Raw genomic sequence first — 26,500 nt, 5'->3', positions numbered from 1 at the left:
TGAACTCTTTGTCGTGAATGTCGACCCAAGGTGTTTCTTGCCCTTTGTGCAGCGCCAGGGAAGATAGAAGCGGCAGGGGGGTGAAAAGAGATTGGTGTAGAACTTCACCCAGATATGTTCAGGGATATCGGTTGTTAGCACATCATTTGTGGTGCTTCCAATGATCTAATTAGTGACCACAAGTCACGAGAATTGCGATTATTGATGTGCTTCAACATTTCTCCTGAGTCTCGTTGGTATAACGTCAGTCGGTAGTTCTTTAGCCAGGACTTGTATTTCTTTAGTATTTCCAAGGCTACATCCCTGTTGATTGTGGTGTTATCGCGGGCAGCTAGTCTTCTGGCATTCCGCACTTTGCTTCGTTTAGCAACCAAGAGCGGATCAAAGGTGTAGGTGTGCTGTCTTTTGTTGTGTTTTTGGCAGTGTCACCCTGTAGGTTGTTAAAAGTGGTCTACACTCGACTGGTTAAAGATTCCGGGTTTCCTTCTCATTGTCCTTCACTCCTTTGTAGGATTTTATTAGCTCTAAAATGTTTTTTGTGCTTGATTTCAAGCGATTGCCTTAGCTGTTGGATTCTAAGTTGGCTGACAAGTAGGATTTTGGTAAGTATTCTGAGGACCATTTTATGGTCAGCAAGCTGTGTTCACTTGCTGTTGTTTTCATGACTTTGGCCAAGACCAGGTCGGGGATTATGTGCTGTCGATTTGGTCTGCTTCCATCTCCAGGAAATATTCAGTTGTGATCACTTGAGGATTCCAATAGGTATTCTTGCTCATAACTGGCGTTGAGAAGAGGGTGCCTGTGTCCTTGTCGATGTGTGACCAAGAGAGTAAGACTACCAAGAGAGATAGATTGGCGCTCACTACTCTTTCTATTTGAAGGCCGCTGCTCGAGCGTACAGCCATCAGTAGGCTGGAAGAAGGTCGACCTTTCTCACCTTTTCGGGCCGTGGAGAAGTCTAAGGCGAATGCATCCAGACTTGGCTTGTCGGTTAGCCAGGTTTCGTGAGGCAAAATATGTCGAAAGACCCCAAATCGATCTCGCCCGAAGCCGTCAAATGCGAAAAGTCCTGTGTGTTCCAGGAGCCTAGCGTCAATGTCGGAGCAGGCCTGTGATTTAGATTGAGTGGGATGGCAAGTTGCTACTTTGGAAACCGAGCCGATAAGGCTTTAGGAAGCATGCTTTATTAAACCACAAGGACCACAGGAAGGCGCTAGAGATATCTTGGATATTATCACATGTTGTAATTAAGGAATTCCATACTTGTTTGAAGGAATATAGATGGGGACGTTTTTTGATTCCAGGCATGAGGATGTTTTGAGAAAGCGAGTAAAGGACAAAGGAGTAATGAGTTTTGATTCCAAAATAATCCATGAGTGGGTGTTAATAAGTTGCGGTTCAGAAGTTAACCGTAAGGTAATTTGTTGTAATAAAAAGGATTTCTGGTATTTAAGGAAGTCTGGAAAATTCACTCCACTGAAAGGTTTACTGGATTTCAATTTATTGAGAGCAATTTTGGCAGATTTGTCTTTCCACAAGAATTGAACTAGAATTATGTCTATTTTTTTAAAGACCGTATTTGGGAGTAGTACTGGTATCATAGACAGATAATAGAGAATAATGGGCACAAGATTAATTTGAATAGAGTCTAATCTGCCCCGCCAAGAGAGGAACAAAGGAGACCACTGATTAATGGATGAGTAAATTTGATCATAATCATATTCTGGGTTAGGTTTAGGGTAGTCTAAAGGTCCTTAGCGATTGGTATTCCTAGCTATGTAACAGATGAAGTACACGCTTTCATTCCAAAAAGAGGTGTGTTTGCTAATGTACATGAATTTGTAAGGGGCAACCTTTCTTATTTGTCATAGTTCCATTTATAGTACAGAGACACAAGCAAATTGATCAATGGTAGACATAAGTGCTGGGAGGGAGAAGTTGGGATCTGACAAGTAAAGTAGAATATCGTCCGCATAAGAAGTGAACTTAAAAGCAAAATCTTTAATCGTGATACCTTTAATGCTATCATTGATGGTAATACTTTGGAGTAAAGTTTCTAAAGCTAAAACAAAAAGGAGTGGGGATAGTGGACAGCCCTGTCTAGTGCCTCGTGAGATGGGAAATTCTTTAGTGGAGGTGTTATTAATACACATTCTGGTTGAGGGAGATGAGTGTTGAAGTGACACTAATATGATAAAGGTAGGGCTGAACCCGTGCCATAAGAGGGATTGAAATAGAAAAGTCCAAGACACTCCATCAAAAGCTTTTTCAGAGCAAGGAGGAAAAAGAGGATCAGTAGAATTTTGCATGTGTATAAGAGTGTTATGAAGAATTATTGTGTTGGATGTGGCAACCATTCCTTTATGAAGCCTGTTTGATTAATGTTAATTAGTTTATGCATAATACCATCCAGACGGCAGGCAATTATTTTGGCTAAGATTTTGGAATCCAAATTAATTAGACTTACAAATCACTCAAGAAGTGTGGACTAAGATATGGCTACAATGCTTTTCCACTCCGGTTGCAGCAAATCTCACTCAATCGCACTACTTCATATTACAAAGACTTGCCAAAATGTCTAACTCTAGTCAGAGTGTATCCTGGTCCTGCCAATCTTCCTCTGCAGATTTCACACATTCAATCATTAACCACAAGTTGTTTTTTACACTTTGGACTCATATATGGAAATGCTTATGAAACAATGTTTTGTTTCAGGAGCCTCTCACATTATGTAATGTCATGATTGGAGCCATAGCAAATCCATATATGCCACATATTACTTTTTCTGATGTATTTAAAGCTCTGTTATATATTGCCTTCCATCCCATTGTGTCTAATTGGAAAAAATGCTAAACCATTAACTTATAATTTATGGTGGAACTCTGTTTGCTCTTTTCACAGAATTGAAAAAACTTATGCCTTATCAACAAAATCTTTACCTATGTTTCATAACAAATGGAATGCCTTTAATGATTACCTAACATAAAATGCTTTTTATTGCATTCATTGCTCTTCCCTCTCCCTACTCTTCCCTACTCTTCCCTTACCGTGCCGTGTCTGTGCTCCCCTGTTTGTGTCAAGAACCGAGGCTTCCTCCCCCAACTCCTCACCTGATTCTTCTGGGAAGTATTCTTTAGTGTTGGCCTCTGGCTTCTTCTGATCCCTTCTCCTTGAGGGAGTCTTGTCCTTTGGAGTTCAGACCTTCTTATCGTGTAGGTAGGGTCTGGCCCCTCCGGAGGCCACCTTGGCAGAGATGTAACTCTAACCTCGGGGATCCCCAGAGGGCCAGTCCTAATTTCCAGGGAAAAAGCACGAATGCAGAAAAAACCCTGTTTCCGGATCGGCTCAGATGGGGACAGTCGGTTCCTCTCAATCGACAAGGAAGGCGTTGTTTGCTCCACACCAAAAAGGAATGCTGGTTGAATAGATGTCTGATTCCACAATTGTCCAGACTGTAGGGAGTATAAATGGAATAGAACACCAGAAGTTCTCCAAATTGAATGCTGATAAGAGTAAAGGGATATAAGGTGAAAAGGCAACACCACGTGATAAGAGACCGAAGATGGATATAAATATGATTAGGACAAAAAGAATATCCTGAACTGGTTATGAAAGGCTGACCGAAAGGAAATAGAAATGTATACGTATCTAGTCTAAATAAGCAAGAGCAAAAGGTTCCCAGGGTGTAGTCAGAGCAACAGGGACCCAACAAGTGAAAGGCAAGGCAGCGCCGATAGAATTAAGAAATACCGGCGCCCACAATTCAAAATAAAATAATAAAGGAGAGGCTGAGTAGCGAAAGGAACAGGAGCAAAGAAGGACAAACTAAAGGCAAAGGCACAGAACAGGCGGCGCCGAGACACCGGGAGTAGAAAGATTAAGAAGATAAGGCGGGAAGCAAAACAGAGCAAACAAACAAAAGAGGCACGGGCAGGAAGGAGGAGGGTGACTAGAGCAGGATTCAAGGCGGTAAGTAAGTCCGCTGTAGGCACGGAAGGATCCACAGAAGAAACTCCAACACACAAACCGAGTGTTGACAAACAGATACAACGCACCGGCTTGTGGGAGGAGCCAGCCTCTTAAAGGTATGGCGGCCATCTTGGGTGAGGACTGGAGCGCGCGCTGATCATAGCCTCCAGCGCTTCCACAATCTCCAGTTCCTGACAGTATACCCCTTCTTCCTCGGGGCACCCCCAGGTTTGCCTGGATGAAGTCGATGGAACATCTGCACCAGACGTGGGGCATGTATATGGCTCACAGGTTCCCATGTCCTCTCTTCTACTGGATAATTCTTCCAATGAGCCAAGTAGTATAACCGCCCTTTGCGGTAACGGGAATCCACCAAATGAGACACTTCATATTCTTCGGGTGTCGAGATCACTCGGGCACGTGAGCGGTTCACTGGTCTCTTGAAGGGATTCTCCTTATATTCTTTGAGAAGGGATACGTGAAAGACCGGATGCACCTTCATAAGATAGTCTGGTAGCTGGAGCTTATATGCAACCGGATTGATTTGTTGCAAAATGGAAAAAGGTGCAAGAAAACGAGAGGAGAACTTCCCCCTATGAACCCATCTAGGTAGATACCTGGTGGATAACCAGACCAATTGTCCGACCTTCCAGCTTGGATGGGCGCGACGACCTTTGTCAGCCCACCTCTTCTGCGCTAGTTGACTTGCTTGGTGTGCTTCCTTAGCGAGCTTGTGCACCTTCTGTAGGTCTTGTAGAATCGAATCTAGATCTGGGATCTTGGTAGAAGGAGGACTGAGCCAGGGTAGGTGTTGAGGATGGTATCCGTATGTACAATAGAAAGGGCTCATCTGGATCGAGGTATGCAGGGAATTGTTATAAGCGAATTCCGCTTGTGGGAGGAAGCAATACCACTCTTCCTGTTGTGGACTGCAAAAACACCTAAGATATTGTTCTAAATTGGCATTAAGTCTTTCCGTCTGGCCATTGCTCTGTGGATGATATCCTCAGGAAAGAGCCTTGTGAATCCCGAGAGCTTGGCAAAGGGAGGACCAAAACTTTGAGGTGAATTGGGGTCCCCTGTCAGAAACAATGGTCTTAGGTAAACCATGAAGACGAACAATGTCCTGGAGAAAAGTTGCGGACATCTCAGAGGCTGAAGGGATTTGCTTGAAATGCGCTAGCTTGCTAAAGGAGTTGATGGTCACCATGATTCTGGTCATGCCATATGACGGAGGGAGATCCACGATAAAATCTGTGGATATATGTTCCCAAGGACGGTCTGATAGGGAGTGTTGTTGCAACAACCCCAGCGGCCTTCCTGTTCGGTTCTTGTTGGAAGCGCATACCGAACGAGCAAGCACCAAACTGGTCTACATCTCTTCTTAAGGTAGGCCACCAGAATCCTCTTTGGATAAGATCAAAGGTCTTCCTAATTCAGGAATGACCGGATAGGGGGGTGTCATGACACCAAGAAAGTATCAGCCTTTGCAACTCCTTAGTAGGAATGTAGAGAGCTCCTTCATGATAGAACAATCCATCCTTATCCTGGACAACAGATAACGGAAGTTCGGAACACCTCTGATACTGTGGGGTTAGGTCTTGAAGGAACGAAACTGTAGAAGCTAGGACTGTGAGATGCGGAAAAACCAGTTCATGTTCCTTATAGGAACTAGATGACTCTCCTAGGCTTCTGGACAAGGCGTCCGCCTTCCTGTTTTCTGTGCCAGGTATGTAAGTAATCATAAATTCGTATTGTAAGAAAAAATACGCCCATCTGGCGTGTCTGGCGTTAGAACATTCTAACTGTTGCAAAACCCGAAGGTTATGGTGGTCTGTTCTAATGGTGAATTGATGTGTGGCTCCCTGTAGGAGATGTCTCCATTCTTGGCAGGCCAATTTTATGGCCAACAGCTCCTTTTCGATTACAGAGTAGTTGCACTCACTACTAGTCAGTGTCTTGGAGTAGTAAGCAACTGTCATGATCTCTGCTTCCAAAAGGTCAGGGTTTTCCCAACTCCCTTGGAAGCAGATCCATAACCCAGGTTCCGAGGGCCAACCAGTCCCAATTGGGACCTTTTGGACCCAATCCTGGCGCCAGTGGCACCAGGCTCATAAATATGCCCAGTCCCAGCGCTGGAAGCGCCGGGCTCATAATGCTTGGGTGGACTTACCTGCAGCAGACCATGCTGCTTACTTGCCTGCCAGTTGAGCCTCTGATCCTCTTCTGTTTGGAACTACTTTTCCTGTTGGGTGGGGCAGGAGCCACTCCCTAGGTTCAGAACACTGGAACTCTTCTGGAAAGCAGGAACTCTTTTCTTACCTAGGCGTGGCTGTGGAAGGAGACACCTAAGCACTACAGGAGGCTATTTAAACCACACCCGATGGATGAATCTTGCTTTGCGTTATTCTGCATACTCTGCAGCAGAACGCTCATCGTGTCTTCTGCATCTGATCCTGGGCCTAAGGAAAAAGGCTTACCATCCTGAATCCAGTCTTCAGCAACACCTATAAAGACAAGAAAGAACAGGTTAGCATTACGGTCTTCAGTGACAGCGCTTCACTTACCTGATCCATCGGCGGTCATCAACGCCTCGCGCTGCATTCCGGCATCTGAAAGACAAAGGCTTACCTACTCTTCGTGCGCTCCGGTTGTCTTCGCACTGCATTCCGGCATCTGAAAGACAAAAGCTTACCAACTCTTTGCACGCTCCGGAGGCCTTCGGCGCTGCATCCCGCATCTGAAAGACAAAACAAGGTGCGTTTAAAGACATTGGGGAACTTTAATACTCACGTGCCATTACTCCTTTCCACATCTAACCCAGTGGGTATTCCGGCACCCTGCAGCCGCTCCGAACTTGTACCTGCAAAATAAAAAGACAGTTAGAGCGCATCGTGAAGCAGGCAACAAGCGCTTACTTACGTGCTTCCAGGCGCTTCTATTCATCACACGGGCTCCATCTTCAACTCACTTCAGCCCGTCATCCGCCATCGCCGGAACCCTGCAAAACAAGAGACATCATTACTAAAGACTTTTAAAGACATTAGAATTACTCGAAACTTACCGTTCGGGCAGTAAATGACGGACAGCAGTCCTCTGAAGTCAAGAGGCCTGCTCCCCTTATCCAGTGAAGAAACTGGTTACAGCACCCTGCCCCAAGGCAGATGGAGAGCACGGCGTTCACTTACCTAAGACATCTTACCCTTCGAGTCAGACATACAGTGCACAGAGGTCCAGCCCAAAGAGCCAGCCGTGTGTTACACATCACCTTTGAAGATACGGTATACGCCCAGTCAAGACCGGCGCCTCTACGGGAATCAGGTGAGCGTTACAGAACACAAAGCCTACCGCAAAACTCCCGTCCAGGCGCTATGGAAACCTTGGATACCGACCAGCTAGCCCAGTTACTTGGGGAACTAAGGGCAGAAGTGCATGCAGCCTGTCAGGAAACGAACGCTCTAAGAAGGGAATTGATTATTTCCAAGGAGCGAACAGATGATCTCGCTAGACAATTGCTACAGTCACAAGCCGGACAGACCCCGTTACCCGCATCTGGGGGAAATCTTCCTTCTACATCCTCTATGAATCCAGTGCAGATCAACCTACCTGGGAATGTACCTCTGGCTCCGCCCGAACTATTTTCTGGTGACCCAAAGAGGTTTGCAGTATTTATCAATCAGTGCCGGTTGCATTTCTTATGCCGGCCAGCAGCCTTTCCAACTGATCAAGCTAAAGTAGCTTTCGTGCTTTCGTACCTTAGTGGCAATGCGGCAGACTGGTCGATCCCTCTAGTAAATCAAGGTGATCCGGTCCTCCATGATTTTCAAGCTTTTCAGCTCAGTATGGAAAAACTGTTCGCAAGACATTCACAGGGACAGGCCTTGGACAATGAGCTTCTTTCGTTGCGACAAGGTAATCAAGACCTTTTTGCTTATATTGCGTCTTTCAACAGACTGATAGTGGAAACTCAATGGCCTGAGGACAAAAGGATTACGCTGTTTTATAGAGGTCTACGTGAAGAGATCAAAGATGTGTTAGCCCAAGTAGTGAATCCCCCACAAGATTGTTCGGACTATATAGACTTAGTCGTTCAAATAGATCACAGACTGCAGAACAGGAAGGCCGATCGTTCCAAGTTTGATGCTCGAGTATTTTCCAAACCGCCAACTCCTTCCAAAGGAGTAGACTCCGGGGAACCCATGCAAATAGGGGGCCTGAAAGGTCCTCTAATACAAAAGGAGCGGGAAAGGAGAAAACAGTTGCAATTATGCCTCTATTGCGGAAACTCAGGGCACTTTCTTCGAGACTGTCCAGTGAAACCTGCCAAGAAGGCAGTAGGAGCTGCAGTTACCAAAGTTACAAACTCTGAGCAGGGAAACGACCTCGCCCGACAAGAATAGAGGTCCTCTTGCCGAGCGTGAAAACCAGTTCTGTGACCTCGCATTTCGTGATACCTATGGTCCTCATTAGCCCTGATAATCCGGATCGATTACATGCAATTGAAGCTTACGTCGACAGCGGTGCCATCGGCATTTATGTGAATCATGAAATGGTTTTGAGGATGAATCTAACTCTTTGTCCCAAGGCTGTAAAGGACGTCATTACTACGGTGGATGGAACGGAGATAGCCTCCGGACCAGTAACGCATACCACTCAAGAAGTGACGTTAGTAAGTCAAGATGGACACCATGAGAAGATCGTGTTCGATGTGATCAAGGCTCCTCAGTTTCAGATTATTCTAGGAATACCTTGGTTAGAGAAACACAATCCTCTGATCGATTGGCGAGCAAGAACGGTCCAGTTTCCAGAATGTGTCTCTACTTGTCACCCTCCACCTGGTGTTGCACTGGCAGCAATTTCTTCAGAGACTCCCCAGTTACCTCCCGAATACCTAGAATACCAAGATGTTTTCCGGAAGGATCAGGCTAACTCTCTACCTCCTCATAGGTCTTATGACTGCCAGATAGACCTGATAGCTGGATCTACTCCTCCTTGTAGTAGAATTTATGCCCTCACCGAGCCTGAGAACCTTCACCTTCGACAATACCTGGATCAATACCTGGCAAATGGGTTTATTCGTCCTTCCAAGTCCCCTGCTTCTTCAGCTTTGTTCTTCGTTCCAAAAAAGGAAGGAGACCTTAGAACTTGTATAGATTATCGCTCCCTGAACCAGATCACCGTCAAGAATAGATATCCGTTACCTTTGATCCCTGAACTCCTGGACCAAGTCAGAAAAGCATGCATATATACAAAGCTGGATCTTAGAGGAGCCTACCACTTGGTACAAGTAAAAGAGGGCGATGAATGGAAGACGGCCTTCCGCACCAAATATGGGCTATTTGAATATCAGGTCATGCCCTTCGGACTTTGCAATGCCCCAGCCGCCTTTCAATATTTTATGAACGATGTCCTCAGAGAGCTCATAGATGTGTGTGTTGTTGTTTACATTGACGACATCCTCGTTTATTCTTCATCGGAATCTGAACATCGGAAACACGTGAAAATGGTCCTCGAAAGATTGCGTCACCACAAACTTTTCGCTAAATTGGAAAAATGTGTTTTCAACGTGACTGAAGTTGAATTCTTGGGATTCATATTATCACCTAGCGGAGTGCGTATGGATTCAAAGAAGGTCGATGCAGTTCTCAAATGGCCATCACCATCCTCCGTAAAAGGTGTGCAAAGCATGTTAGGCTTCGCTAACTTTTACCGCAGGTTTATCCCCGAATTTTCTCGGATAGTCCAGCCCATCACTGCCTTGTTAAAGAAAAACAAACGTTTTGAATGGTCTACCGAGGCGGAACAAGCTTTCCAGGATTTGAAGACTAGATTTATCTCTGAACCAATCTTAAAACACCCTCGCCCCGAACTCCCCTACATCGTGGAAACTGATGCTTCAAGCCTTGCCATGGGGGCAGTTCTATCACAAAAGGACCCGGTAACCAATCAGTTGCATCCCGTGGCATTTTGGTCCCGCAAATTCTCGCCTCCTGAAATCAATTACACGATTACTGACAAGGAACTTCTGGCTATCAAGTCTGCCTTTAAGGCTTGGCGGCATTATCTGCTGGGGGCCCGACACACCGTTACTGTGATTACGGATCACCGAAACCTGCAATATTTGAAAACCGCAAAAGCCCAATCCTCTAGACAACTCCGTTGGGCATTATTCTTTGCCGAGTTTGACTTCATAATTACCTATCGACCTGGTACAAAAAATGGTAAAGCTGATGCCCTTTCTCGGATGGGAGTGGAAGAACACTTGATCAACCCTAAACCTGTACCAATCATTCCCGAACAAAGAATTCTGGGTGTAATCGCCACACAATCCATAGAGGAAGTTAAGGATAAAGCCAGGCAACTTGTAACTCCAGCAGACATACAGAATTGGCATCTGCAGGGAAAGGACTTTGCAGTAAAGGACAACTTATTGTATTTCCAAGAACGATTATACCTGCCCAGCACAGATTTACAGAAAAAAAGTAATCTCTTGTTATCACGATTCTTTAATGGAAGGACATCGCGGTATGGCCAAGACCTCAGAAAAAATCAAGCGCTACTTCTGGTTGCCGTCTTGGAAAAAAGATATCAGAGACTTTATAATGTCCTGTGGAGTATGCGCCCAAAACAAGAGTCAAAAGGAAAGACCAGCAGGCCTCTTACGCCCTATTGACATCCCACCTCGCCCTTGGCATACGCTTTCTATGGACTTCATCACCGATCTACCTCCATGCTCCGGATACAATACGATTCTAGTAATCGTGGACTTATTCTCCAAGATGGCGCATTTCATTCCGCTCAAAGGCTTGCCAACAGCAGCAACTCTGGCCCGAGAATTTCTCGAAAACATCGTCCGACTGCACGGTTTCCCTTCGGTTCTAATTTCGGATCAAGGTAGTCAATTTATTTCTCATTTTTGGCGAAGTTGCTGTCGGTCGGCTCAAATTGATGTGAGACTATCGACCAGTCACCACCCTCAGACCGACGGACAAACCGAGAGGACCAATCAAACTCTGGAACAGTATTTACGCTGCATGCTGCAACAAACTGAAAAAACTTGGAAAGACATCCTTTGGATAGCCGAATATGCCTACAACAACTCTGTCCATTCGGGAACTGGGAAAACCCCGTTTTTTCTTTTATACGGCAGTCACCCTCGAACCTCGGAGTTGGATCCCCTCCAAGATCTTGAAACACCAGCAGTTGACTACCTGCATTCTACAATCACTCAAGCCTTTAAGGAAGCTGTTTCTCACCTTCAAAGGGCTAAAGAACAATACAAGAAAGGAGCAGATCAACATCGGAAGGAAGCCCCTCAATATCAAGTAGGGAATCAAGTCTGGTTATCCACCAAATATCTACCTCTAAAAGGGCCATGCACATTCAACCCAAGATACCTTGGTCCCTATTCCATCACTACCATAGTAAACCCAGTAGCGGTCAAGTTGGACTTGCCCCCGCACATGAAGATACATCCGGTCTTCCACGTCTCTCTATTAAAACCCGTGCAACCTCAAACCCGACTAACTAAATCTCCAAAACCCATCCTAGTTGATGGAGAACTCGAGTTTGAAGTCAAAAGCATTCTGGACTCCAAGATCTCCAAATCTAAACTATTTTACCTAATTGACTGGAAAGGCTACGGCCCCCAAGAGAGATCCTGGGAACCTGCTGAATATGTCCACGCTCCTCGCCTAATCAAAAGATTTCACCGAACATTTCCTGACAAGCCAAAACCCCCGGAGAAGCCCGGTTTGGGAGGGGCCTTGAAGGGGGGTACTGTCATGATCTCTGCTTCCAAAAGGTCAGGGTTTTCCCAACTCCCTTGGAAGCAGATCCATAACCCAGGTTCCGAGGGCCAACCAGTCCCAATTGGGACCTTTTGGACCCAGTCCTGGCGCCAGTGGCACCAGGCTCATAAATATGCCCAGTCCTAGCGCTGGAAGCGCCGGGCTCATAATGCTTGGGTGGACTTACCTGCAGCAGACCATGCTGCTTACTTGCCTGCCAGTTGAGCCTCTGATCCTCTTCTGTTTGGAACTACTTTTCCTGTTGGGTGGGGCAGGAGCCACTCCCTAGGTTCAGAACACTGGAACTCTTCTGGAAAGCAGGAACTCTTTTCTTACCTAGGCGTGGCTGTGGAAGGAGACACCTAAGCACTACAGGAGGCTATTTAAACCACACCCGATGGATGAATCTTGCTTTGCGTTATTCTGCATCCTCTGCAGCAGAACGCTCATCGTGTCTTCTGCATCTGATCCTGGGCCTAAGGAAAAAGGCTTACCATCCTGAATCCAGTCTTCAGCAACACCTATAAAGACAAAAAAGAACAGGTTAGCATTACGGTCTTCAGTGACATCGCTTCACTTACCTGATCCATCGGCTGTCATCAACGCCTCGCGCTGCATTCCGGCATCTGAAAGACAAAGGCTTACCTACTCTTCGTGCGCTCCGGTTGTCTTCGCACTGCATTCCGGAATCTGAAAGACAAAAGCTTACCAACTCTTCGCACGCTCCGGAGGCCTTCGGCGCTGCATCCCGTATCTGAAAGACAAAACAAGGTGCGTTTAAAGACATTGGGGAACTTTAATACTCACGTGCCATTACTCCTTTCCACATCTAACCCAGTGGGTATTCCGGCACCCTGCAGCCGCTCCGAACTTGTACCTGCAAAATAAAAAGACAGTTAGAGCGCATCGTGAAGCAGGCAACAAGCGCTTACTTACGTGCTTCCAGGCGCTTCTATTCATCACACGGGCTCCATCTTCAACTCACTTCAGCCCGTCATCCGCCATCGCCGGAACCCTGCAAAACAAGAGACATCATTACTAAAGACTTTTAAAGACATTAGAATTACTCGAAACTTACCGTTCGGGCAGTAAATGACGGACAGCAGTCCTCTGAAGTCAAGAGGCCTGCTCCCCTTATCCAGTGAAGAAACTGGTTACAGCACCCTGCCCCGAGGCAGATGGAGAGCACGGCGTTCACTTACCTAAGACATCTTACCCTTCGAGTCAGACATACAGTGCACAGAGGTCTAGCCCAAAGAGCCAGCCGTGTGTTACACATCACCTTTGAAGATACGGTATACGCCCAGTCAAGACCGGCGCCTCTACGGGAATCAGGTGAGCGTTACAGCAACCGGATGTTCATAGCCGTCTTCAGTCTTTTGGAGTAAGACTGCCCCTACCGCCCCTGCAGAAGCATCCGTTTCCAGAATTAAAGGTTTGGCCTGATCCGGTTGGACCAGGATGGGTGCTGTAGAATAACATTCCTTTAGGAAACTGAAAGCTCTTTGGGGTTCATCTCCGAATATGAACCTCACACCCTTCTTCAATAAGGAGGTCAGAGGGAGTACCTTCTTGGAAAAGTTGGGAATAAACCTCCTGTAAAAGTTAGCCAGTCCTAGAAACCCTTGTAGTTCCTTCCAATCCCTAATGGCCTTTACCTTATTAGCATCCATCTCAATACCATCCTTGGACAGTATGAAACCCAAGTAGGACACTGTTGTGGATTCAAATGAACACTTCTCTGGCTTTACCAGTAAATGATGGGACTGTAGACGCTGTAGAACTAATCTGACCAATGATCGGTGCTCAGATAAAGACTTGGAAAAGATTAGGATGTCGTCCAGGTACACTACTACCGACAAAAACAACACGTCAGCGAATACCTTGTCCATGTACCTCTGGAAGATGGCTGGTGCGTTTACGAGACCGAAGGGCATCACACAGTATTCAAAGAGTCCGAAGGGGGTGCGGAACGCCGTCTTCCACTCGTCACCTTGCCTGATTCTCAAGAGGTGATAAGCGCCTCTTAGGTCAAGCTTAGTAAAGTACACCGCCCCCTGTACTGCCTCCAAGATATCCCGGATTAGGGGCATGGGAGATCCATCCTGGATGGTAATCTTGTTTAGACCCTTGTAATCTATACAAGGGCAGAGCTCTGTCGAGTCCTTCTTGGGAATGAAGAATAAGGAAGCCCCACAGGCGGACTTGGACTCTTGGATTAAGCCGTTCTGTAAATTAGCGTCGAGGTACTCTCTTAAAGCCTTCCTCTCTGGTAGCGACAAGGGGTACATTCTACCAAAGGGTACCACCGCCTCCGGAATTAAGTCAATGCAGCAATCCTCAGGTCTATGGGGCGGTAGTTGTCTGGGTATGGTGTCCATAAACACCTCTGAGAAGTCTTGATAATGTACGGGAACTGAGGCCACAGTGACAGGTTCCTGAACCCCACGCTGGTTGTGTTCTAGGGTGTTAGGAGAAGCAGACAGGTTCATATAGTGGGACTCACAGAAGGTCGAATTGAAGGAGACCCTGTTGGCAGTCCAATCAATGTGAGGGTTGTGTCTCCTTAGCCAAGGAATTCCTATAACTAACGGAAAATGAGCAGCACGGATCTGGTCAAACACCAAAAATTCTTCATGTTGGCCTAGCCTCATCCTTATTGGAATGGTCTCCAGCGTTATGGGTCCGGACGACAGGGGCCTACCATCGACCCCTTCTACTGGAATTGGGGTGGCCTTGGGTATAGTGGAGATTAGATGCTCTGCCCCCCACTTAGAGTCAATGAAATTTCCAGCAGGCCCGCAGTCTAGCATAGCGAACACCTCGGTGGGGGAATCCTCGGCCAACCACAGGTTGACCCGAAACACCATAAGGCTGTTATCTTCTGGGGTGCTCACTGCTCTTGTGTAGTAGCAAGGGTGCTAGTTACTTCCCCCGAAACCTCCCTTGCTGTGGATCGGGGCTGGAAGTTTCCCTGTCGTCTAGGTGGGACTTCCAGACAGTCTCTCAATAAATGCTTCGAGGAGCCGCAGTACATACATAATCCTGCCTCTCTCCTTCTTCTTCTTTCTTCTTGCGTCAGGGGACCGCGAGCCGCCCCAATCTTCATAGGTTCATCCGTACTAGGGTTAGTTCGAGGTGGAGGAGCAGGGGATGGTTGACTGGACTGTTGTGGGAAGCCTCTGGTTCTTCTTCTTTCGGATCTTCTTTCTTGGAGACGGAACTCGATCTGAAGTGATAAAGTCACCAATTCCTGAAAGGATGCCGGACGAGCCACTCTGGCTAGCTCGTCCTTGATTTCTTCATGATGACCCCGTCTTTAGATTGTTTGCTGAGCGGAATCAGGCCAATCTGCCTTGGCTGCCAGCCTCTGGAAACGGGAGAGATAGGTCTGTATGTCCGTGTTTCCCTGTTGGACATCAAGATTTGCTTCCAGAGAAGAATAGAATACTTCTGGTCTATCAAATCTTTCACCAAAAACTTCTGTAAAACGATCATAGTCGCTCAAAACGGGATCATCTCTGGTAACCAAGGGTGTGGCCCATGCGAGGGCGTTTCCGATTAAATTGGCTATGATGAACCCCACCTTAGATCTGGCAGTCTCATAGGCGTGAGGTCGGAAGGCAAAATACACTCTGCAGGCATCCAGAAATTCCTTCAGACCTCCCGGGTGACCATCATATTTGCCAAAGGAAAGGGGCATCGTAGGCAGGTCTCCACGATCATCCCGATGTAACACTACCTGCTGCCAGAGGGCTACGTTCTCTGTCCGTAAAGCCTGCACCTCTAAAGTAAGGTTCTGTAAAGCAGCTACCAACTCCTGATACTGCTCTAGTGAGGCCATGATGGTTATTGGGCGTTGTATGCTGTCATGAACCGAGGCTTCTTCCCCCAACTCCTCACCTGGATCTTCTGGGAAGGATTCTTTAGGGTTGGCCTCGGGCTTCTTCTGATCCTTTCTCTTTGAGGGAGTCTTGTCCTTTGGAGTTCGGAACTGCTTATCGTGTAGGTAGGGTCTGGCCCCTCCGGGGGCCACCTTGGCAGAGATGTAACTCTAACCTTGGGGATCCCCAGAGGGCCATTCCTAATTTCCAGGGAAAAAGTACGAATGCAGAAAAAACCCTGTTTCCGGATGGGCTCAGATGGGGGACAGTCGGTTCCTCTCAATCGACAAGGAAGGCGTTGTTTGCTCCACACCAAAAAGGAATGCTGGTTGAATAGATGTCTGATTCCACAATTGTCCAGACTGTAGGGAGTATAAATGGAATAGAACACCAGAAGTTCTCCAAATTGAATGCTGATAAGAGTAAAGGGATATAAGGTGAAAAGGCAACACCACGTGATAAGAGACCGAAGATGGATATAAATAGGATTAGGACAAAAAGAATATCCTGAACTGGTTATGAAAGGCTGACCGAAAGGAAATAGAAATGTATACGTATCTAATCTAAATAAGCAAGAGCAAAAGGTTCCCAGGGTGTAGTCAGAGCAACAGGGACCCAACAAGTGAAAGGCAAGGCAGCGCCGATAGAAGTAAGAAATACCGGCGCCCACAATTCAGAATAAAATAATAAAGGAGAGGCTGAGTAGCGAAAGGAACAGGAGCAAAGAAGGACAAACTAAAGGCAAAGGCACAGAACAGGCAGCGCCGAGACACCGGGAGTAGAAAGATGAAGAAGATAAGGCGGGAAGCAAAACAGAGCAAACAAACAAAAGAGGCACAGTCAGGAAGGAGGAGGGTGACTAGAGCAGGATTCAAGGCGGTAAGTAAGTTTGCTGTAGGCACGGAAGGATCCACAGAAGAAACTCCAACACACGAACCGAGCGTTGACAAACAGATGCAACGCACCGGCTTGTGGGAGGAGCCAGCCTCTTAAAGGTACGGCGGCCATCTTGGGTGAGGACTGGAGCGCGCTCTGATCATAGCTTCCAGCGCTTCCACAATCTCCAGTTCCTGACAGTTTGTCCCAAACCATGCTATGGTTTTACTTCATATGTTTATGATGTTCATTATATAGAAAATTGTGTGTACTTAACTACAGCATCATCAATTATCATAACAGCTATGATGTACCTCACCTTTCATGCAACTTGCTGTAATGTCTTCTTAATTATTCTTAACTTTCAATAAAATCAATTATCTCAAAAAAAAAAGAAGAGAAGGCAAGTGTTGGCAGGCCTGCTGCGCCATCCTCCCTCCAACCTCGGCAGCTAGCCACGGTGCCACAGCGCAATGTGGAGAGCAGACCCGTCGTCCAGATGCACAAAGAGAGATTAAAGTGGCAGCAAGGGCCAGAATGTCAGGCTTTGCCGGGAGTTATATGGAGCCTCAGATAATGTTCATCTCAATCAATAAAGGCAGAAATAATCCACATTTTATTTATTTATTTATTTATTATATTTATATAGCGCTCAGGCAGCCCAGGGGCATTGTGGCGCTGATACTTGTAAGGGAACTTAGTTACAGGTACATGTACATGTTGTGGCTTGGGTTACAGTGAGGCAGGACCCTGTTTTAAGCAATAAGGAGAATCATACAACAAGGTACATCATACACCATAGTGCTTCATACATGTTAGTCATTAAAGTTTAAACATGTGAGGTTGGTTAGGTGAACAGGATAGTTTTCATGGCTTTGCAGAAAGCAGTCAGTGAGGGTTCAGCTCGCAGTGAGGTGGGAAGGGTGTTCCAGTGTAGAGCAGCAAGGTAAGGAAAGCTGGCACCACCTGCTCTAGCTCTTTTTACCTTGGGTACGGAGAGCATATTGGCATAGGGTGTCCTGGTGGGTCTTGTGGACGCGACCGGGTGGATTCTCTGGGATAGGTACGCTGGGCTTAGCGCTGATCTTGTTGTGCATGGCTGTTTGGATGTCATCACACCATGCTTTATCTTTGGTGAAGTTTTGGGGGGTCGGTGTGGGGGTATTGAGTTCCCTGAATATGGCGAACATTTCCTTGGTGTTTGATTTCGCTTCGGAGAGTCTATCTTCAAATGATTTGGCTTTGATGATGGCTTTCTTATATTCATTTGCGAGGGATTTGAAGTTAAGTTTGTCTTTATCATCACAGGATGTTTGCCATTGAGCTAGTGCTGCTCGCTTGTCTGTGCGCAATTTGAGAAGGTCTTGGGTGAACCAAGCATTGGAGTGGCTAGTAGGTTTGTTTTTGTGCGGTTTAAGTGGGGCGATAGCATTGATTGCTGCTGTGATAGCAGAGTCGTAGTTCTTGGCAAGGGTTTCTGGGTCATTGGAAAAGGATTGTCTAAAGGCAGGTCCCTGTAGGAAGGGTAAGAGTCTTTCTTTGGTCAGTTGGCGGGCACTTCTTGTGAGAGCTGGTGGTAAGGGTGGGGGGGTGGGGGATGAGGAGGAGGTCAGGATGTTGAAGGTGATGGTGTGGTGGTCAGACCATGGGGTGGGGGTATTGCCTGTGACTGGGCAGTTGTAATGGGCTATCCGGTCTAATGATCTGCCTAGTGTGTGAGTGGGGTCGTGATGCTGTTTTCGAATCCTAGAGTGGCTAAAGCTTTGTCAAGTGATTTTGCAGCACGGTCTTTGCAGTCATGCAGGCCTAGGTTGAAATCACTAAGGAGAATTACACAGCAGACGTTGAGTACAGTGGTCATTGGGCATCACAGCAAGTCTCCCCATCACAGTTATGTGTATCTGGTGAAAATGCACCACATGACTACAGTACAACCCCGTGAAAGCAATCCCTCGAGGTGCTGCTCCGAGACAGCGTGAGAGAGAGACAGTAAGTCAAAGATCTTGCACAACGTCACCTAGAACACTCAGGAGTGTGGGTTGCAAGATGCCACTCTTGCCCTCAGCTTTAAGAGAGTTCTGAGTACCTCTCTGCATTACACCAAACATGTCAGGCTAGCTGTTCTCAACCCCCCACCTCCACTGGGGGCAAGATGGAGAGGAAATTACAGCCCAGTAGAAATTCAAATCCGGAAGAAGTAACATGCCCACAAGAAGCAGATAACTTCTGTAACCCCCCCAGGCGCGCCTGGCACAGAGGTGCCATCCAGTGCAGGAGCAGGGAATGCGTCCAGAAGGCCTCAGTGAAGGGCAAGAGCAGAGCCTCGTTACCTCCAGGACTGAAACCCAAGGAGGATACTGAGTATAGGGCGGCGATATGGGATGGGCCCCCAAGATTGCAGAAGAAAGACTAATCAGCTGGCCATAAGCATTCAAAACTGTTCTGTCTCGGGACACTGGCGACACGGGTGCGTGTGATGCTTGGCAATCGGCTCATAGTGCAGTGCCTAGAAGCTTGTGCACCATTATATTGGGCTGTATTAGTGACAGAACGTTGTTCCTACAGGGCTTTAAAGCTTGAGGACTCTAGCATCGAGCGCTTTGTAAAACCTGATGCTTTAGTAATCGCGTGGGCGGAAGGGCTGTACATTCTAATGCTGATGTTACACCCACCCCCTCGCCCCCCCTCCCACTCCCCTCCAGACCATGCAGAGGTCTGGAGGCCTGTGAATTGTCCCACCTCTTCATAGTGCGCCCTTTTAGGACAAACATCCAGGATGTAAGAGCCCCTTGACATCAACATTCCGAACGGACTGAAAGCGTTTATGCAGCGAAGCCCGGCGAAAAAGCAGGCCGGGGCCATGTTTTCTGAGAATGAAAAGCAGTGTGAGAGTAGGGCGGCCTGCCCTGGCCCTCAGGTGACCCACCCGAGAGCAGAGCTGGGCCAGGAGGCGGAAGGGGGCACGGGGCGCACAGCTCAGCATGGCAGGCAAGCTTCCTGCGGAGCAAAGAAGCACGCATGCAAATACCACTCACTGCAGCTCAACAACAAAACCTTTCATCTCCACCATATCCCAGAGTTGTGCACTTCACGAATTCGTGTAATTAGCGTGTGCCTTAATCAAGCTTTCCTGGGAACAGACTGCGCACAAACATTCAACAAATACGTGTACCTTCATTTCATGACAGAAGACACTTTTTATGAAAGGTGTTCATCTTGTTCTGTTTCCTTCAACACATCTGCCTGAAAAAAAAAACATGGAGGAAAAAAAAAACGTTCGAAAGTACTCTGACTTTTGGATCACCTCTTCTTGGCAGAAACTGGGCCCCTACCAAAGTACTTAAAAAGCCAAGCCTCTCTCTCTAGTGCCCCAGAGCCAAGCCTCTCTCTCTTCTGCTCCAGAGCCAAGCCTATCTCTCTAGTGCCCCAGAGCCAAGCCTCTCTCTCTTCTGCCCCAGAGCCAAGCTTCTCTGTCTAGTGCTCCAGAGCCAAGCCTCTCTCTCTAGTGCTCCAGAGCCACTCCACTCATGCTAGAGCCGCAGGGACAATCCTCTCTCTCACTAGTGTTCCAGAGCCAAGCCTTTCACGCTAGTGCCCCAGAACCAAGACTCTCACTCTAGTGCTCCAGAGCCAAACCTCTCACTCTAGTGCTCCAGAGCCAAACCTCTCAATCTAGTGCCACAGGACAAGCTTCTCTCTTTCTACTGCTCCAGAGCCAAAACACCCTCTCTAGTGCCCTTGAGCCAAGGCCCTCTCTCTAGTGCTTCAGAGCCAAGCCCCTCACGCTAGTGCCGTGGAGACCGACATTTCTCTATCGCTCGTGCTCTAGAGTGAAGCCTCTCACGCTAGTGCCCCAGATCCAAGCCTCTCAATCTAGTGCTCCATAGCCAAACCTCACATTCTAGTACTCCAGAGCCAAACCTCTTACTCTAGTGCCCCCAAGCCAAACGTCTTGTGCTAGTGCCCCAGAACCAAGCCTCTCGCGCTAGTGCTCCAGAGCCAAATCTCTCACTCTAGTGTGCTGGAGCCAAGCCCCTTACTCTAGTGCTCTGGAGCCAAGCCTCTCTCTCTAGTGCTCCAGAGCCAAATATCTCACCCTAATGCCCCAGGGCCAAACCTCTCCCTCTCGAGAGCCCAGCCTCTCCCTCTAGTGCCCCAGAGCCAAGTCCCTCTCTCTAGTGATCCAGAGCCAACCCTCTCACTGTCGTGCCCCATAGCCAAGCCTCTCAATCTAGTGCTACAGAGCCAAACCTCTCAAGCTAGTGCTCCAGAGCCAAACCTCTCAATCTAGTATCCTAGAGCCATGCCCCTCTATCTTGTGCTCCAGAGCCAAGCCTCCCTCTCTAGTGCCCCAGATCCAAGCCTCTCTCTCTACTGATCTAGAGCCAAGCCTCTCTATCTAGTGCATCAGAGCCAAGCCTCTCTTTCCAGTGCTCCAGAGCCAATCCTCTCACACTAGTGCTTCAGAGCCAAGCCTCTCTCTCTAGTGCTGCAGAGCCAAACCTCTCGCTCTAGTCCCCCAGAGCCTAGCCTCTCACTCTAATGCTCCAGAGCCAAACCTTGCACGCTAGTCCTCCTGAGCCAAACCTCTCAATCTAGTGCCCCAGAGCCAAGTCTTGCACTCTGCTGCTCCACAGGCAAGCCTCTGTCTCTAGTGCCACAGATGCAAGCCTGTCTCTCTAGTGCATCATAGCCAAGCCCCTCACGCTAGTGTCCCAGAGACAAGCCGTTCTCACTAGTGCTCAGGAACCAGGCCTCTGTCTCTAGTACTCCAGAGCCAAGCCTCCCATGCTAGTGTTCCAGAACAAAGTCTCTCAATCTAGTGCTCCAGAGCCAAAGCTCTCACTCTAGTGCCCCACAGCCAATCCTCTCACTCTAGTGTTCCAGAGCCAAACCTCTAACGTTAGTGCTCCAGCGCCAACCCTCTCAATTTAGTGCCCCATATCCAAGACTCTCTCTCTACTGTTCCAGAGCCAAGCCCCACTCTTTAGTGCTCCAGAGCCAAGCCTCCCCATCTAGTGCCCCAGAACCAAGGCTCTCTCTCTGTTGCTCCAGAACCAAACCTCTCACTCTAGTGCTGTGGAGCCAAGTCTCTCTCTTTAGTGCTCCAGAGCCAAATTTCTCACTCTAATGCCCCAGAGCCAAGCCTCCCCCTCTAGTGCTCCAGAGCCAAGCCTCTTCCTCTACTGCTTCGCAGCCAAGCCCCTCTCTCTATTTCTCCAGAGCCAATTCTCTCATGCTAGTGCTCCAGAGTCAAACCTCTCAATCGAGTGCCCCAGAGTGAACCCTCTCTCTCTAGTACCTCAGAGCCAAGACTGTCTCTCTAGAGAGAGAGAGACAAGCCTCTCTCTCTGGTGCCCCAGAGCCAAGCTTCTCCCTCTGGTACCCCACAGCCAAGCATCTCTTTCTAGTGGCCCAGAGCTAAGCCACCCTCTCTGGTGCTCCAAAGCCAGTCTCTCCCTCTAGTGCTCCAGAGCCAAGTCTCTCCCTCTGCCAAGCCTCTCTATCTAGTGCACTAGGGCCAACCGCCTCTCTCTGGTTCTCCGGATCCAAGCCTCCCTCTCTTTAGTGGTCCAGAGCCAAGCCTCTTTGTCTAGTGCTCTAGTGCTCCAGAGCCAAGACACTCCCTCTAGTGCCACAAAGCCAAGCCGCTCTCTCTAGTGCTTCAGAGCCAGGCCTCTCACCCCAGTGCTCCAGAGCCAAATTCTCACTCTAGTGCCCGTGAGCCCAGCCTCTCACTCTAGTGCTCCAGAGCCAAACCTCTCACGCTAGTGCTCCAGAGCCAAACCTCTCAATCTAGTGCCACAGAGTCTAACCTCTCCCTTTACTGCTTCAGAGCCAAGTCTCTCTCTAGTGCATCAGAGCCAATCCTCTCTCTCTAGCGCTCCAGAGCCAAGCCTCTAATGCATAGTGCCCCAGAGACAAGCCTCTCACTCTAATGCCCCAGAGACAAGTCTCTCTCTCTAGTGATCCAGAGCCAAGCCTCTCTCTCTAGTGCTCCAGTGCCAATCATTTTCCTCTAGTGCCCCAGAGCCAAGCCTCTCTCTCTAGTGTTCCAAAGCCGAGCCTCTCCCTCTAGTGCTCCAGAGCCCAGCTTCTCTCTCTAGTTCTTCAGAGCCAAACCTCTCACTCTAGTGCTCCAGAGCCAATCCTCTCATGCTAGTGCTCCAGAGTCAAACCTCTAAATCGAGTGCCCCAGAGTCAACCCTCTCTCTCTTGTATCGCAGAGCCAAGACTGTCTCTCTAGAGAGAGAGAGCCAAGCCCATCCCTCTGTCGCCACAGAGCCAAGCTTCTCCCTCTGGTACCCTACAGCCAAGCATCTCCCTCTAGTGTCCCAGGGCCAAGCCTCTCTCGCTGTTGCTCCAGAGCCAAGCCTCTATCTCTCATGCTCCAGAGCTAAGCCTTTCTCTCTACTGCTCCAAAGCCAGTCTCTCCCTCTAGTGCTCCAAAGCCAAGCCTCTCTCTCTAGTGCTCCAGAGCCAAGCCTCTCGCTCCAGTGCTCCAGAGCCAAATTCTCACTCTAGTGCCCCAGAGCCGAAGCTCTCAATCTAGTGCCCCAGAGCTTAGCCTCTCTCTCTACTGCTTCAGAGCCAAGCCTCTCTCTCAATTGCACCACAGCCAAGCCTCTCTCTCTAGCCCTCCAGAGCCAAGCCTCTCATGCTAGTTCCCTAGAGACAAGCCTCTCACTCTAATGCCTCAGAGACAAGTCTCTCTCTCTGTAGTGCTCCATAGCTAATCCTCTCTCTCTAGTGCTCCAGAGCCAATCCTTTCCCTCTAGTGCCCTAGAGCCAAGCCTCTCTCTATAGTGATCCAAAGCCAAGCCTCTCCCTCTAGTGCCCCAGAGCCAAACCTCTCATGCTGGTGCTAAGAAGCCAAACCTCTCTCTCTAGTGCTCCAGAGCCAAGCCTCTCCCTCTAGTGCTCCAGAGCAAAGCATCTCTTTCTAGTTCCCCAGAGCTAAGCCTCTCTCTCGCGTGCACCAGAGCCAAGTCTCTCCCTCTAGTACCCCAGAACCCAGCTTCTCTCTCTAGTGCTCCAGAGCCAAACCTCTCACTCTAGTGCTCCAGAGCCAACCCTCTTGTGCTTGTGTTCCAGAGTCAAACATCTCAATTGAGTGCCCCAGAGTCAACCCTTTCTCTCTAGTGCCTCAGAGCCAAGCCTCTCTCTAGTTCTCCAGAGCCAAGCCTCTCCCTCTGGTACCCCACAGACAAGCATCTCCCTCTAGTGTCCCAGAGCCAAGCCTCTCTCTCTGGTGCTCAAGAGCCTGGCTTCTCTCTCTTGTGCTCCAGAGCTAAACCTTTCTCTCTAGTGCTCCAAAACCAGTCTCCCCCTCTAGTGCCTCAGAGCCAAGCCTCTCTCTCTAGTTCTCCAGAGCCAAGTCTTCCTTTCTTTAGTGTTCCAGAGCCAAGCCTTTCTCTCTAGTGCCCCAGAGGCAAACCTCTCACTCTAGTTCCCCATAGCCAAGCCTCTCACTTTAGTGCTCCAGAGCCAAACCTCTCACGCTAGTGTTCCAGAGCCAAACCTCTCAATCTAGTGCCCCAGAGCCAAGCCTCTCTCTCTAGTGCTTCAGAGTTAAGCCTCTCTCTCTCTAGTGCCCCAGAGTCTAACCTCTCCCTCTACTGCTTCAGGGCCAAGCCGCTCTAAGGTGCATCAGAGCCAATCCTCTCTCTCTAGCGCTCCAGAGCCAAGCCTCTCATGCATAGTGTCACAGAGACAAGCCTCTCACTCTAATACCCCAGAGACAAGTCTCTCTCTCTCTCTATTGATCCAGAGCCAAGCCTCTCTCTCTAGTGCTCCATAGCCAATCCTTTTCCTCTAGTGCCCCAGAGCCAAGCCTCTCTCACGTTTTCCAAAGCCGAGCCTCTCCCTCTAGTGCTCCAGAGCCAAGCTTCTCTCTCTAGTGCTCCAGAGACAAACCTCTCATTCTAGTGCTCCAGAGCCAATCCTCTCATGCTAGTGCTCCAGAGTCAAACCTCTCAATCGATTGCCCCAGAGTCAACCCTCTCTCTCTTGTACCTCAGAGCTAAGACTGTCTCTCTAGAGAGAGAGAGAGACAAGCCCATCCCGCTGGCGCCCCAGAGCCAAGCTTCTCCCTCTGGTACCCCACAGCCAAGCATCTCTTTCTAGTGTCCCAGAGCCAAGACTCTCTCTCTGTTGCTCCAGAGCCAAGCCACTCTCTCTCATGCTCCAGAGCTAAGCCTTTCTCCTAGTGCTCCAAAGCCAGTCTCTCCCTCTAGTGCTCCAGAGCCAAGTCTCTCCCTTTGCCAAGCCTCTCTATCTAGTGCCCCAGGGCCAACCTCCTCTCTCTGGTGCTCCCGAGCCAAGCCTCCCTCTCTTTAGTGCTCCAGAGCCAAGCCTCTCTGTCTAGTGCTCTAGTGCTCCAGAGCCAAGACTCTCCCTCTAGTGCCCCAAAACCAAGCCTCTCTCTCTATTGCTCCAGAGCCAAGCCTCTCGCTCCAGTGCTCCAGAGCCAAATTCTCATTCTAGTGCCCCCGAGCCCAGCCTCTCACTCTAGTGCTCCAGAGCCAAACCTCTCACACTAGTGCTCCAGAGCCGAAGCACTCAATCTAGTGCCCCAGAGCCTAGCCTCTCTCTCTACTGCTTCAGAGCCAAGCTTCTCTCTCAATTGCACCACAGCCAAGCCTCTCTCTCACCCTCCAGAGCCAAGCCTCTCATGCTAGTTCCCTAGAGAAAAGCCTCTCACTCGAATGCCTCAGAGACAGGACTCTCTCTGTAGTGCTCAATAGCCAAGCCTCTCTCTCTAGTGCTCCAGAGCTAATCCTTTCCCTCTAGTGCCCTAGAGTCAAGCCTCTCTCTCTAGTGATCCAAAGCCAAGCCTCTCCCTCTAGTGCCCCAGAGCCTAGCCTCTCTCTCTAGTGCCCCAGAGGTAAACCTCTCACTATAGTTCCCCAGAGCCAAGCCTCTCACTCTAGTGCTCCAGAGCCAAACCTCTCACGCTAGTGCTCAGACGCCAGACCTCTCATTCCGGTGCCCCAGAGCCAAGCCTCTCTCTCTAGTGCTCCAAAGCCAAGCCACTCCCTCTACTGCTCCAGAGCAAAGCATTTCTCTCTAGTTCCCCAGAGGTAAGCCTCTCTCTCGAGTGCACCAGAGCCAAGCCTCTCCCTCTAGTACCCCAGAACCCAGCTTCTCTCTCTAGTGCTCCGGAGCCATACCTCTCACTCTAGTGCTCCAGAGCCAATCCTCTTGTGCTTGGGTTCCAGAGTCAAACATCTCAAACGAGTGCCCCAGAGTCAACCCTTTCTCTCTAGTGCCTCAGAGACAAGCCTCTCTCTAGTTGTCTAGAGCCAAGCCTCTCCCTCTAGTACCCCACAGGCAAGCATCTCCCTCTAGTGTCCCAGAGCCAAGCCTCTCTCTCTGGCGCTCAAGAGCCAGGCTTCTCTCTCTCGTGCTCCAGAGCTAAGCCTTTCTCTCTAGTGCTCCAGAGACAAGTCTCCCTTTCTTTAGTGTTCCAGTGCAAAGCCTCTCTCTAGTGCCCCAGAGGCAAACCTCTCACTCTAGTTCCCCATAGCCAAGCCTCTCACTCTAGTGCTCCAGAGCCAAACCTCTCACGCTAGTGTGCCAGAGCCAAACCTCTCAATTTAGTACCCCAGAGCCAAGACCCTCTCTCTAGTGCTCCAGAGCCAAGCCTCTCCCTCTAGTGCTGCTGAACAAAGCCTCTCTCTCTCTAGTTCCCCAGAGATAAGCCTCTCTCTCTAGTGCCCCAGAGCCCAGCTTCTCTCTCTAGTGCTCCAAAGCCCACCTCTCACTCTAGTGCTCCAGAGCCAACCCTCTCATTCTAGTGCTCCAGAGTCAAACATCTCAATCAAGTGCCCCAGATTCAACCCTCTCTCTCTAGTGTCTCAGAGCCAAGCCTCTCTCAGTAGGGCTCCAGAGCCAAGCCTCTCCCTCTGGTGACCCAGAGCCAAGCCTCTCTCTAGTTCTCCAGATCCAAGCCTCTCCCTCTGGTACCCCACAGCCATG

This window comes from Ambystoma mexicanum, chromosome 10, assembly GCF_040938575.1.
Source record: "Ambystoma mexicanum isolate Mex_15411 chromosome 10, UKY_AmexF1_1, whole genome shotgun sequence".
Taxonomy (NCBI): domain Eukaryota; kingdom Metazoa; phylum Chordata; class Amphibia; order Caudata; family Ambystomatidae; genus Ambystoma; species Ambystoma mexicanum.
This window is presented reverse-complemented; position numbering follows the sequence as displayed.